This window comes from Cupressus sempervirens, chromosome 10 (genome assembly GCF_028749045.1).
Source record: "Cupressus sempervirens isolate cs-2001-9-10 chromosome 10, ASM2874904v1, whole genome shotgun sequence".
In the NCBI taxonomy this organism is placed as follows: Eukaryota; Viridiplantae; Streptophyta; class Pinopsida; order Cupressales; family Cupressaceae; genus Cupressus; species Cupressus sempervirens.
This window is the reverse complement of record NC_143127.1, coordinates 805,787,337-805,800,780: the sequence shown is the minus strand read 5'-3', so window position 1 is coordinate 805,800,780 and position 13,444 is coordinate 805,787,337.

The following is a 13,444-nucleotide window of genomic DNA, read 5'->3' as shown; positions in this document are numbered from 1 at the left end:
CCCGAATTCATTTACATTTTTATTTAAGTAATTTTCGCATATCATTGTAAGTTAATGTAATATCATAACTTTTGACGATATCAACTTAATAAGGAAAGTTTCAAAATCTTGACGATGTATTCCTCCACAAGAGTTTTTAAACTTAAGATGATATGTAGGGAACCTTTTTCTTAAACTATGATCACAACCTTATCGAACTTAGAGCATTTTAATTATTAATTTTTAAAAAAAATTGTGTTCTTGCCTCGTAGTTTGGGCATGACAGGAAGCTCCTTCTAAACTACAACCCACAACTTTGCCATTTTAGAAAAAGGGAAATTTTCTCCACTTTATCTTTCACCATTTTAGTCTCTTGAACCAATAACCCATCTAATCTATGATACCAAAAAATATTCTTGACAATATCCTATTTATGAGGGGCATTTAGTCCCCTAATGTTCCATAAAATGATCTTTATTTCTAAACATAAGAGAAAACATCATGGATGGTAAGTTGCCTCCCATCCATAATAGTATGTCTCTTGACCCCATCTCTAACATCCTTTTTTGATGTTCTATATGGTCCTATCATTTTATCACCAACATCATCTTTCAAAGTGTTTTGTGTAACTATGGTTTTGAATGGTGGCAAAGGGAATATAATTTTCTTTCTCCTGCTCACCATGGATAGTTGAAATGACCCACCTTGATCAGATAGGAAGTTATCCACTTCCCTATCGACCTCATTCACTTTCAATGATCTAGAGAACATCATTTTGAAACAAACAAAATATCATCATCAAAAGGTTAAGGGAGAGCAGGAGGGAACCAAAAGGATCCTTCCAAAATGTTGTAGTGTTGGCATCTTTAATAGAGTCCCTAACCCTTAGCCTTACTAGGAGCATCGAAGGGTCTTTTATGGGATTTGAGATTCAACAACCAAGACATGGCTTGAGTAATTTGAAGCTACCATTGGCATGTCGCCCTTGATAACCAAACCACTCTTCTTAGGTTCCAAACTAGTGTCAATCTCCCCTTTATTCTAATATATTATGCGATGCCTTTTGACTCACAATAATGGATCTCACCTCCATAGGTTTACACTCGGGACATGAAGAGGCCTCCAAAGAATCTACAATAATAATAATATTTAGATCTTCCTAAGGGATAAACACCTCGTCCTTATTTTGGTCATGACCCATATTTTGTTGGGTAAGATGAGGAGAACCCGCAAGTTGAGGTCCCACTAGTTTCATTGGTAATCCATCATCGGAAAGCCCAACATCCCAGTAACCTTTCTTTTGGAATAATTTTCATGATAAACCACTTTCACCTACAAATTCTGATGGGTAGGGGCCTCATCATCCATCTGTTGAGACCCCTCAAAGCTATTCTTAGAATCTAACTTCTTCATTTAAGTTTGTTTCTTTGGAGGTTCAAGAGGCACATTAATAAACATGTTATTGACATACACCTTTTACTCAACCTTCTTGCCTTTGTTTAAATAGTCCTTCACCCAGTGTCTCATCTTGTTGCAAACAACAAAAAAAAAATGAGAGTCCTTCGAACTCAATCTCTTATGACCACTTCTCTAGTTTAGAGTTAATATTTATGGCCAAAGGGAGATCATCAAATCTACAAACATTAACACAAATCCTCGCATACACTAGTAAGTCAATGGATAAAGCTCCCCAAAACAAGATGCCAAGCCCTTGAAAACTTCCTCACTCGAGAAATCCAAAGGGAAGCCCATAAGATGCACCCAAATATGGGTTGAATCAAAGAAGTTATCATTGAATTCCCACTTTGGAGACAATTTATGAAACACAACAACCATCTTTCCAAACATCCATAGACCACCACAAAGAACATAATCACAATCTTCCTTGTTAGATAAAACAAGGGACAAGAAGTCATTACGGAGGGCACCAATATCCACATGGCCTTTCAAAAAAAAAAAAATTCTTCACAAAGGACTGAATAATCACTATATTGGGCCTTTCTCCCAAAAATTTACCAAGAAGTGTGAAATCCATAGAAACAATCACATGATCAATCATGGTCTCATAGAAAAAAATAGAGTACTCACCATTTTGACTTCCAAACCTAATTGCAACATCTGAGAAGGGGGGCTTCTAATGTGGTTTAATGCCAAACAATGCTGACCATTTCTTTGGAACCTCCACTCCCTCCTTGCATTTATATTTCTCCAACAAATCACAGGGCTATACCACCTCCTAGGACCACAAACAAGGACAAGGCCCCCCACCCCATTTTCACCTTATGAATCATTTGACTCATAGAGCTCTCACTTGTCCCTAAGTTTGACCCCTGACAGGAAGAGCCGGATCCAACAACCCCCATGTTGGTTGCAAGATTTCTACCATTGCCATTTTTCCTGCATGTAAACTCCATTAAAAAAAATAATTCAAAGATCATTAATATGAAAAGACTATTGAAGCACACAAATTTATTGTTGAAGCAAATAAAATGTTATAATTATATTATTTATTAATTCAATAATAAATTTAATATCTATTAAATAAATTAATTAACTAACAAATATTGAATATATTATCTAATAAATAATTTTAAAAATATATTTATAACTTACAACTATTGTATACATATTAAGCAATATATGATTTACATAAAAAATTAATGGATAGGCTTTTTGATGGGGGACCCAACCAACCAGATTCATCTCACGCAACCGCGAAATAGTATTGCTAGCATTAGGAATTAGTTGTTAGTTGACACGAAAATTTGTTCATTGATGGGAATTTTTTTGTTTAAGCATGACCTCTATAAAAGTTGGTTGCTTGCTTGTAAACTTCAATTTTGGTGAATATCGACTGTCTCGAGCAACTTGTAATCACACCATGTGTCAACCTCTACTCTCCATAGTTGTAACATCATCTGCCATGCCCTCTCTCAAGATCTCTAAGCTTACCTCTCCCTAAGGGGGAAAAATAATTTACTAGAGAGAAACTAAACAATTGTAAGAACGCAATTTTTTTTTCTTCAAGCACCTTTGGATTGATTTAACTTAAGAACAAAATTGTGAGTTGTGGTTCAATTGCAAATGTCACTGTAACTTGTTTTCACTTTGGTTCTCTTATATGTTATGTGCATATTTTATTGTCATATCTCCTTAAGGAATAACCACATCAAGATAGATTTGTTGTCATGTCTCACTAAGTTGTCCCTCATCTTGTAGCCGTAGATTTCCATTAGAAGTGCAAGTTTCTTTGTGCTTCTCTATATATTAATATTTTATATTCTTTTAATATATATGTTTCTTTTGGGTTGCCATCTTCGAGGAATTCTATCCCCAATTTTAATTTGCATGTATGGGCTCCTTTCCATCAATGCATGCTAATGAGATTGAATGAGATTGAAATTGTGTGCTAGCGTTCTCCCATGGCAACAAAGATATTCCTAAATTTTCCAAATGAGCACTCTCAAACACAAATGAATGTCTACAAGGAAAACCTTAAAATTTGCAGAGTTATTTTTGCAAAAAATTCTCATTGCCTCAAAATTTACAGAGCTCTCACACTAGATTTAGAATATGCAAGAAATCAACAAGAGGCTCCATAGACCACACATGCCCTCATGTCCCTGCCCTACAATGTGCTTCGTTTAGACAAGTTTGCAAAATGTCAAAAGAGTAGAGGCATATGGATCATAAATGAAAGCCATCTAGTACTTGGAACACTAGCATAGATATTTTCGTGCATCCTTTTGCATCAATATGCATAGTGCATATAGGTAGTTATTTTATTTAGACACTACTTCAAATTAACCATGTCTCTAATCTTATGTGAATTTATTGTTAATTGTAATCTAAAACTTTATTTTAAATAATAAATGTATAATAATAATTATTATATATTAATATACAATTGCATTAAAAATAGTATTTAAATTAAATGCTATTTTAAAAATATTTTATAATACAAATTAGTTAGATAATTTAACGTTTTATTTCTAGATATATTGAAAATACATTTTTGTTTGATGTTTTGTGATGGCTTGACTTAATTGAAAATCTGATTGAAATACATGTCATTAGAAATTATAAAAAATAAAATAAATTGAAATATTTGACATGATTATCTTATATTTATTTTAATTTTTTAATCAAGATTAGTTTACTATATATTTAATAGGAAGAAACTAGATCGTTGATTGTGAAACTATGTACTATGAAATGCAATGCATTTCTAAATAGTTAGACTAATATTGAGATGTATGTCTTGACATATAGTTAAACTATTTCATTAATTTTTGTAGGGCACGATCCTGACCTTATGATTTATTCAAGCTCAACTTCACCACTAGACCAAAGGTCCACTGACTTCATTACTATTTTTTATTTTTTATTTTTTCAACTATTGCAATATGTTCTATTGGTAGAATTAAAAGCATTTGGAAAGAGTCTTGTAGTTCATAAGCTTTCAATCTCTTTTGAAATAAGAGACGCATAGCGTCATAGTTCCTGCCTAATGATTATAGAATTGTGGTGGAGTGGAATGCTGTAGAGATGAGGTGAAGTGATCAATATCCAATACTCCACTTTAAAGTATGTATAGTAAGATGAATACATAAAAGAGAGAATCATTTACTCCTATAGTTAGATGTGCAGAAGATAGATATCATTATATCTATAAATCAAAGTAATTTAAAAAAAAAAGTTTAAAAATTTAACCACTTTTTTTTTTGATGAATAGTCCTTTTCAATTAATAAAATTTACTAAGATTACAATTCACAAAAAAGGGGTCGGGGGATACAGGATCACCCCGCGAATGAGTTCAAACGGCCAAAGCCGGAATAAACAACATGGTCTCAGCCAGAAACTATAAACTATTCATAAAATTTTTTAAAAAAACTTTTAACAACCTCAAGCTGCCAAGGCAGTACTAGCAGAGGGAGGAGGATCATCTTTATCAGGAAATCCCCATGCATCAGTGGGATTGTGAGGCAGACTGGGAACAATCTAGCCGTCAGCAGCATCAGCAGGATCTGGGGTAGTCGCAGTCTCTGCATCCTTCTTGTCTGGCCGCGAAGGAGAAATTGTCAAGGCCAGCCGAGGAAACTTGCCAGAGTGCGCCCGTCCAGGGGGAGGAGCCGAAGACTGGCCAAAAGCCCGCCCAGGGGGGGGAGCTGGGGACCAGCCAGAACCACCACATGGTGGGGAAGCAGAGCGACGCCTCCAACCGCCATGACCACTGCTGGGAGAGCGGTGGCGGGGACCCTGGGAGCAGAGCGTGTGTGAATGGCGGCCAAAGGACTGGCGTCGGGAATGATGACCGCGGGACGAGGAGGCATCGACCGAGGCATCCAGAGGCACTCTGGCAATGGTGCAAGGAGCATTGCCCCAATGATTTAACAATTCCTGTAAGTGTGCAACCTCCAAGGAAACTTTATTAGCTTGCACTTGTATCTGCATAATGACATTGTTACAAATGCATGCCTTAGTGTCATTGCAATGTTAACATCCAAAAAACTGTGAGTGAATAAAACTGCATTCCTATCTTCCCATAGAGAAAACAAAATTTCCATCCTGAAAGTATACCAAATTTGAGAGAACTTCTGAGGAAATCTAGGGGAATCACCCAGCAGGATCATGTGCCATGAAAAAGGTTCGGGCCTAAATGGCTTGAAAAAATCATGAATCCAATGCCAATAATTTTGAGCACGCTTGCAAAATCAAAAAATATGCAAAAAGGACTCAGGTTGGCCACAGAAGGGGCATCTGGGATCAGGAACCCCAATGTGCTTGAGCCGAGGCCCCAGGGGAAGACCTTGGAAGGCAAGGCACCAAGCAAAGTGTGCAATCTTAGGTTCTGTAATGGCACTCCAAATGGTGTCAAACCGTTTTCTCCATTGAGAAAGCGAAGAATGCAAATGCCACCGTTGATTAAGCGTGTCCACCATCGGAAGGTGGGGCGAAAGCCATCGGTATCCCATATTGGGCTTATAATTGGTAAATGGAGTGGCAGGAAACCACTTCTAATCATACCACCAAGGACGAACAGACTGAATCCCCACTTTATGAAGTAAGTGCACAGGGATGGAAGACAACAGAAGGTCATAAGTTTGGCGATAGGCACAAATAAGGCGGTATTGAACTTGCATATCCTCCCATGACCTAAAATTCATGGTGACTCTTGAAAAAATGTCCTTGGTAGTGCGGATGCCACGTTTAAAGAAACGTAGAGCACTGGCACCTTGAGTCTTGGCAAGAGGAGTACCCTGGAAGGCAAACAGGGGAGACCACCAAATGTTCTGTTGATATAAGGATAGCCCATTGTGAAACTCATCACCAGCCCAACGAAGCCAAGGTTTAACAGCTTCCCAGGCTTTCCAGATGCTCTTTATAACAAAAGAGCCCTGTATGACCACTGGTTCACGCATAGTGAGAAGGGTCTGAAAACCGATCACCTTCCACGCCGGTTTGTTAGCAGGGAAGCTTGAAGAGACGAAATGCATAACAAGAATTTTCCAGGCTTCATCTCCAGAAATAGCTCTGATAATCCATTTAGCATAGAGGGCAAGGCCCTGCTTGCAAGTGGAAAGCAGGCCGAGACCCCTAGATTCCCTTGGGAGACAACAGAAATCCCAAGCAACTCTGTGAAAACCATGATGGTCAGAACCAGAGGCCCAAAGAAAATCTTTGAGCAAACGTTCTAATTTGAGATAGGAAGCTTTGGAGGGAGCCCAACAAGAAGAATAATACACAGGGGTGGTAGCCAAAATCTTAGAACAAATCTGGAATTTACCATCAAGAGAAAGTAGCTTAGTGATCCAATAATCAAGCTTTTTGCTAATCTTTGTAAGCACGACATTCCAAAGTTCCACAGGGGAAGCCTGGAAAGCAAAGAGAATGCCAAGAAAGCGGAAGATTTCTCCATGAGTAACCCATTTCCATTGGAATTGGCTGAGCCAAGGTGGAGCTGGCAAAAAAGACTGTCGGTAGCAGAGCGTTTTATGTCATTGAATGGCAGAGCCAGAGGCTTGACAAAAAGTGTCCAGACAATTTAAAGCATTTTTGATGTTTTCTTCATCTTCAAGAAGAGTAAGAAAAGAATCATCAGCAAAATGACCATTGACTAACTGGGAGGAAGAATCGGGCAAGGAAATGCCACGGACTAGTCCTGAAGACATAGAGTGAGCAAGTAAATAACCAAAACCTTTAGCAGCAAGGACATAAAGCGCTCGAGCTAGCGGACAACCTTGTCTAATGGAACGAAAAAGTCCAAAAGCTATAGATTGCGAATTATTGATGGTGATGCAAGCATTAGTGTCACCCAAGAGCATCTCCACGGACTGAAGAAAATTGGGACCAAAACCCATAGCTTGAAGCATAACCAAAATAAAAGGCCATTCAATGCGATCATAGGCTTTAGCAAAATCTATCTTTAAAAAGATAGCCTGCTGCTTGGACTTACGAGCCCATTCCATACCTTCCTAGACAGCAATGATGTTGTCAAGAATATACCTGGATTTGATGAAGCCAATTTGTTTAGGCCGCACACTTAGAGGAAGCATATGGCGGATTTTGAGAGAGAGTGCCTTAGCAATGATCTTATAAGACACATTCAGGAGGGTGATGGGCCTCCAGTTACAGATGTCCTCAGAAACCCAGCTTTAGGTATGAATTTAATATTACCTTTATTTATGATCGCTCCTAAGCTTTTAGAATGGTATGCTTCAAGATAGACTTTGTGCAGATTAGGACCAATTTTCTCCCAAAGATGTTTGTAAAATTCAAAGGGAAATCCATCACACCCAGGGGATTTGTCATCCGCCATGGAGTAAACTGCCTCTTTAAGGTCTCAGAGGGAAAGAAGTTGCTCACAAAAAGCGCGTTGCTCAACCGCGAGGTGGTTTGGAGTAACAGTAATACACTTTCTGAGAGCCTCCTCCTGAGCAACCAAATGACCCTGCGAAGCAAATACGTTCTCATAGTGAAGAACAAAAGCTTGCAGGATGTCAGGCAGACTAGAAAGAACATCAGTTCCCTGTTTTATCTTTTTAATCCCAACATTGGTATGACGGGCTCAGAGAGCCTGGAAGAACTCCTTCGAGGCTTTGTCGCCAACCTCCAACCAGTGGAGATGGGCTTTGATTTGAGCTCCTCGGGTAGCATAGTTAATAGCAATTTGCTTTTCATGGCGAAGCTTGGCAAGCTGAATTTGAAGATCCACATCAAAGGGGTTGAAGGTGAGTGCTCCAGAGGCTTTTTTGAGGGAAAGGGTGTTGGCTTCATAAGACCGTTTTCTAAAAATTGCCAGCTGACGCCCGTAGATGCGCAATAATTGAGCCGTTCTGGTAATGGCGTCATTCCACCATTGAATCCAACCTCGATGGGAATGTGGACGTGATTCCAAATTCCAGACATGTTGTATGTGGGAGATGGTGGAAGCATGCAACAACATAGACGTGTTGAGGAAGAATTGAGACTTGGCCACTTTGGGGACAACTGTTTGCCAAAAAATGTCAAAATAAATGGGATAGTGGTTTGACAACGTCACATCTGTCAGGGGAATGACAGGTAGATCACGATCTTCAAAAAAGAAAAAAAAAAAGATTGCGCCGAGATCATAGCACGATCAAGACGTTTCAATATGCGGTCAGGACCGGCTCGAAAATTGGACCAAGTGTGCCAGGCCCCACTATCATGACGACGGCTAGTATTGGGATCAAAAAGGCCCAATTTATGATTAATGTAAAAGTAGGCTTCTCTTTCCCCAGCTGTCCAACGGAAAGGCAGAATGCCATCTTTGTCAAAGGCCACTTCAACCATATTGAAGTCCCCACACAGGACCCAAGTAGCTGGCGGTAAGTTGTCAGCAAGCCAAACCCATATTTGTGTCGTTTCCACAACATCATTGGAGGCATAAACATTAATTACTCCAAAAGAATGATTGTTAATGGAAAGCAAAAGTCAAATAATATGGTGTGTGGGGTCAGAACTATGCAAGATAATAGCAGAATGAAGGCGAGGTGACAGGAGAGTAACTACACCACCTCGGCCAGCTTCATGCTAAGAAGAAAACATGACGCTATCTTGCCAAATGACGCGGCATGCAACAGAAAGCATGAAACCAGAAATCTTAACTTCTTGCAGGCAAAGAAAATCTAAATTTTCAAGTCTATGACGGGTATCCCGGATATAGAACTTTCTAGGGAGGTCTGTAAGACCTTGAACATTCCAAGAGAGGAAGTTCATGAGAACTCTTCCATATCATCCTCGTCCTCTAGAGAGGAGTAACTATTCTGCAAAAAGGTAGAAACCGGGTGGAAGTCAGATGGGAAATCCTCTGAACTTACAGCCTGCCGTTTTACCCCTGATATCTCCGCACGTCTAGGAGTATTGCGAGAATGCCTTGTTGCTGGTGGTACTATGGAAGAGACTACAAGAGGAGAACGAGCCCCAACCAAGGACGAGGCCCTGGCGGCCGCCTTAATCCCCTGCGAAACCGGAACAAGTGTAATGGAAGCTGCTGGCGTCTCCACGCTAGCAGGCACTGACACTTCGGTGGAAGCAGGAGGAATCGCAGTAACTGCCGCATAGGATGGCTTGGGGGCCAAAGGATTCAAGGCAGGCTTGCCCTTACGCCCAACAGTAACCCATTCTTCTTTTTTTCTTTCGACCTGTTTGACGGGCGTCGCTTTAGGCTAGGGTTTGACCCTAGGCGTAGCCAAAGGGAAATCCCTGATCTTGTGTTCCGCAGACTGGCACCTATAACAGGTGTTAGGTAGGTTCAAGTAAAGCACCTTCTGTGAGAAGGTTTGAGTGCTAATCTGGATTTTCATAGAATCCTTGAGATCTTTAGAAAGATCAACTTCAATGCAAACGCGCCGCTGAGGGTGAGCATTAAAAAATTTCTCTGGCTCCTTGGTAACAACTTTGCCAAGGGCTTGGGTAATAGACTCAATAAAAGGCCAGCAGGGCAAGGGTAGACCTAGGAATTCGACCCAAACAGGAACCCTAAGCTTTTTATCATCCGAGACAGAGAAGTCTCGAGACCATTTCTAAAAAACAAGTAGAGAGGAATGCACAGACCAAGGGCCGTTGGTAAAAACCGCGTCTATTTGCGACGGGTTAGCAAAGCGAAATTAAAAAAAACCTTTGGTAAGGTTTTGCACAACGTCAAGGCAGACTCCATGAGGAGTCCAGCTTTTGTTGACCCATTCTCTGAGCATAGCTTCAGGGGGAGTCCTACCAACAAAATACCCTATCAAGGTATGTTGTTCTAACCAGTCGCATGCAGCATCAAATTCTTGCAAAGGAAGGACAATATCAGGATTACCTCGTGGAAGACCTTCGGGACAAACTTGCGCGGGCGTTTGTTCGGTGGTGGTGCCATGGCAGTCCGAAGCAGCAGCGTGAACACCAAAAACAACTAGTTCACCGTTGGCCAGAGCCATTATATCTTAACCTAAAGCTCCCGCAGTAAATGTGGTATGACAAGTGCCGACAGAAAGGGAGTGCAGGCGAAGGGCTGTATGCAAAAAAAAAATTGAAAGTTCGCATGTAGCAAGAAAACCCTAGCACAAATTTTAACCACTTTGAAGACTATTGCTTGTTTTTAATAGGCATTATTATTAAAAACAAGTAAGAATATTTTAAAAATACTTAAAATTTTCAAAATAGGAAGTAAAAGTAATATTTTTAATATACTTTGAAAAATAACTATTATACTATTTAAATATAAAGCATCTTAAATAAATAATTATATATATAAAATATAACTAAATAATAATTCAGTCATTTTTAAAAAATATTACTTTACTTACTAAATATTTAGAAAAAAAATATTTCAAAATAAATAACTAAAATATTTAAATATTTAATTAAAAATTATAATATTTATATTTAATATAAAATTTATCTATTATTTAGAAAAAAAATATTTCAAAATAAATAACTAAAATATTTAAATATTTAATTAAAAATTATAATATTTATATTTAATATAAAATTTATCTATTATCATTGGTCAATATTTAGAAAATTTTGAAAGGTCTAAATGTTTATTGATTAAGAAATGCAATTAACATAAATAAAAGATTAATACAATTCTTAGAAGTGTAGTTACTCTAAATATTTAAAATCCATATACGAGACTTGAACATGAAGAGATTATCAATAATATTTATTTTAATTTTCCTTCCAAAAGAAGCGGATACGTAATTATTCTGCTCTGTGATCTCAATTTGTAAGCACAGCTTTAATCAATATAGAAAAAAGGTCTGAATTTTAGGTAACTATGTAAATTAAGTTCTCAGAAGTGCAATGAGAAATTTTTTCATTTTTTTCATAGTTAAACATCAATTCTATAACATAAGAACAAACTAGCTGATACAGGTTGTGAGAATCCCGCCACAACATAAAATTGACACAGCTGAATGAAATAATGATGGCAGAAAATATTTAGCTTTGTTACCTGGAGGAAATACATGTTGGAGTGACCTGTTTCCTTGAATTTAGCGTCCAAATAATTCTGGCAATGCAAGGAAAGACAAGGCAATGAAACGAGAAAGAATATAATGAAAGAGAAGAGAAGAGAAGAGAAGGGATGAGGAAAACAAAAGGGGAGGCAGAGCAGGCACCTAGATGAATTCCCAAATGGCATAACCGTAGGGTCGTATGACCATGGTGCCCCTCACGGGACCGTAGTCAGCCAGCACTGCTCTTGGTACCATGTCCAAATACCACATATTGAAATCTTTGGAAAGCGGGGTTATGGTCTCTGCTTCAGTGTGTCTCAAAGGAAGAGAGGATGAGCGGAGCTAAGAAAACTCAAAGATGACAATTAACATCGTCTACAGAATTACAGTGCTCATAGAAATCTTACACTCACAACGGAATAGGAAAAATCTTGATTCCCTTGTAATTTTGGGACAATGGTATACATGAAGGATCTTAAACAAGCAATTCTCTGTATCATAATTTTCTGAGAAAGCTTGAAAATCTCCCAATCTTCACATGATTTGGTACTTCCAATGTCTGAACAAACCGCCCTTCATCTTTTACAGCCTGAGCTGGCCTGTACAGTCTGAGTTGGCCTAGTGGTGGAGAACTTGTACTCTTGAAAGAGAGGTCACAAGTTCAAATCCCACTGGGGGGGTAGGGTATGTATGCCTTGTTTGTAGCGCCAAGCGCCTCTCGAAAAAGAGTACGAGGTAGTCCCATATCACTGTCACCATATGTAAATCCAAAAACTATGGCATAGTGTCGTGGACTATAAAACCACCTTTCCTTTCCTTTTTACCCTAATGAATGACACGTAACCAGCACGATAGATAATCTCGAAGTGGATATGACTTCAATGAGTCCCAAGGAATAAAGATATGGCGGTGGATACGACTTTAATAAGAAGAAAAGATATCATGAATCCCTAGACGACAATGCAGCGGTGTTGTTGTGGTGGTGCTCAGAATTGAAAGCTAAATGTTTAGTAATGCGCTTTGAATGCAGTATTTTTTTTTAATTTTCTGTCTGAAAAAATTATTTTCACCTTGCCTTTTTTGACATGGCCCAGTCAGAACTGAAATAAATAGCTTTATACTAATTTAAAAAAATATAAAAAGATCAACTTAAAGTACAAACTTTACAAATGAAGTAATTATAAATTTTGATTGTCTAGAATAATTGATTTAATGCACTTGAATGAAAGCGTAAGTATGCCCGCCTGCGGCAGGAACTAATAATTATTTATTTAAGATTAAAATAGTTTCTTATCGGCTTACCTCGCACACTTTTGGTGCAAGTGGTAGTACGTATGCAGTGCTTTACGTCTAATCTCCATTATGCTCATGGGCTCCGCGGACTCCAATTAAACGATGCAAACTACCCATTTCAAATTTAATCAAACTACAAAAAAGCTTGGAGTCCACCCAATATGATAGGGTCTCGCCACCCAAAATTCTCTATTTTGTAAAGTGAAGCCTCTGGAGACTGGAACTATCGCCACCAGAGTAGGGTTTTGAGGGTTTGGTTGAGAAAAATAATGGAAATCTGAAGCTGTTTGACTTTTAAGGTATTTTCCCTTCTGCGCACAACTACTTCCTTTTTTCATTTCCGACGCTGCTCATCGCTTCTATGTATTTGAACATTTTCTGGCGTCTACATTTTTTCATTGGAGTTGTGGCTTTTATGCACATGCAAGGGGTTTTTTTTACTAAATTTTATGAGCATCTCCCTCTAATTTTCCATTTCTAAGACATAAGGTAAATCCTTGTATGATGCACTTTGAATAGTGTCTTTAGTGTTAATATTCAGGACGTATCTGGTGCTATTAAGGCTTCCGTCTTTTTTCCTATTAGATCTTGGCACTTTCAGCGATGCATTTTTCGCTCTGTGTATAACCTTGGCTGTTGAGAGTTTTAATGGAACTTTTGAGGGCAATATTTTTTGGTTTTGCTCACAATATGAAAATAGCACTTG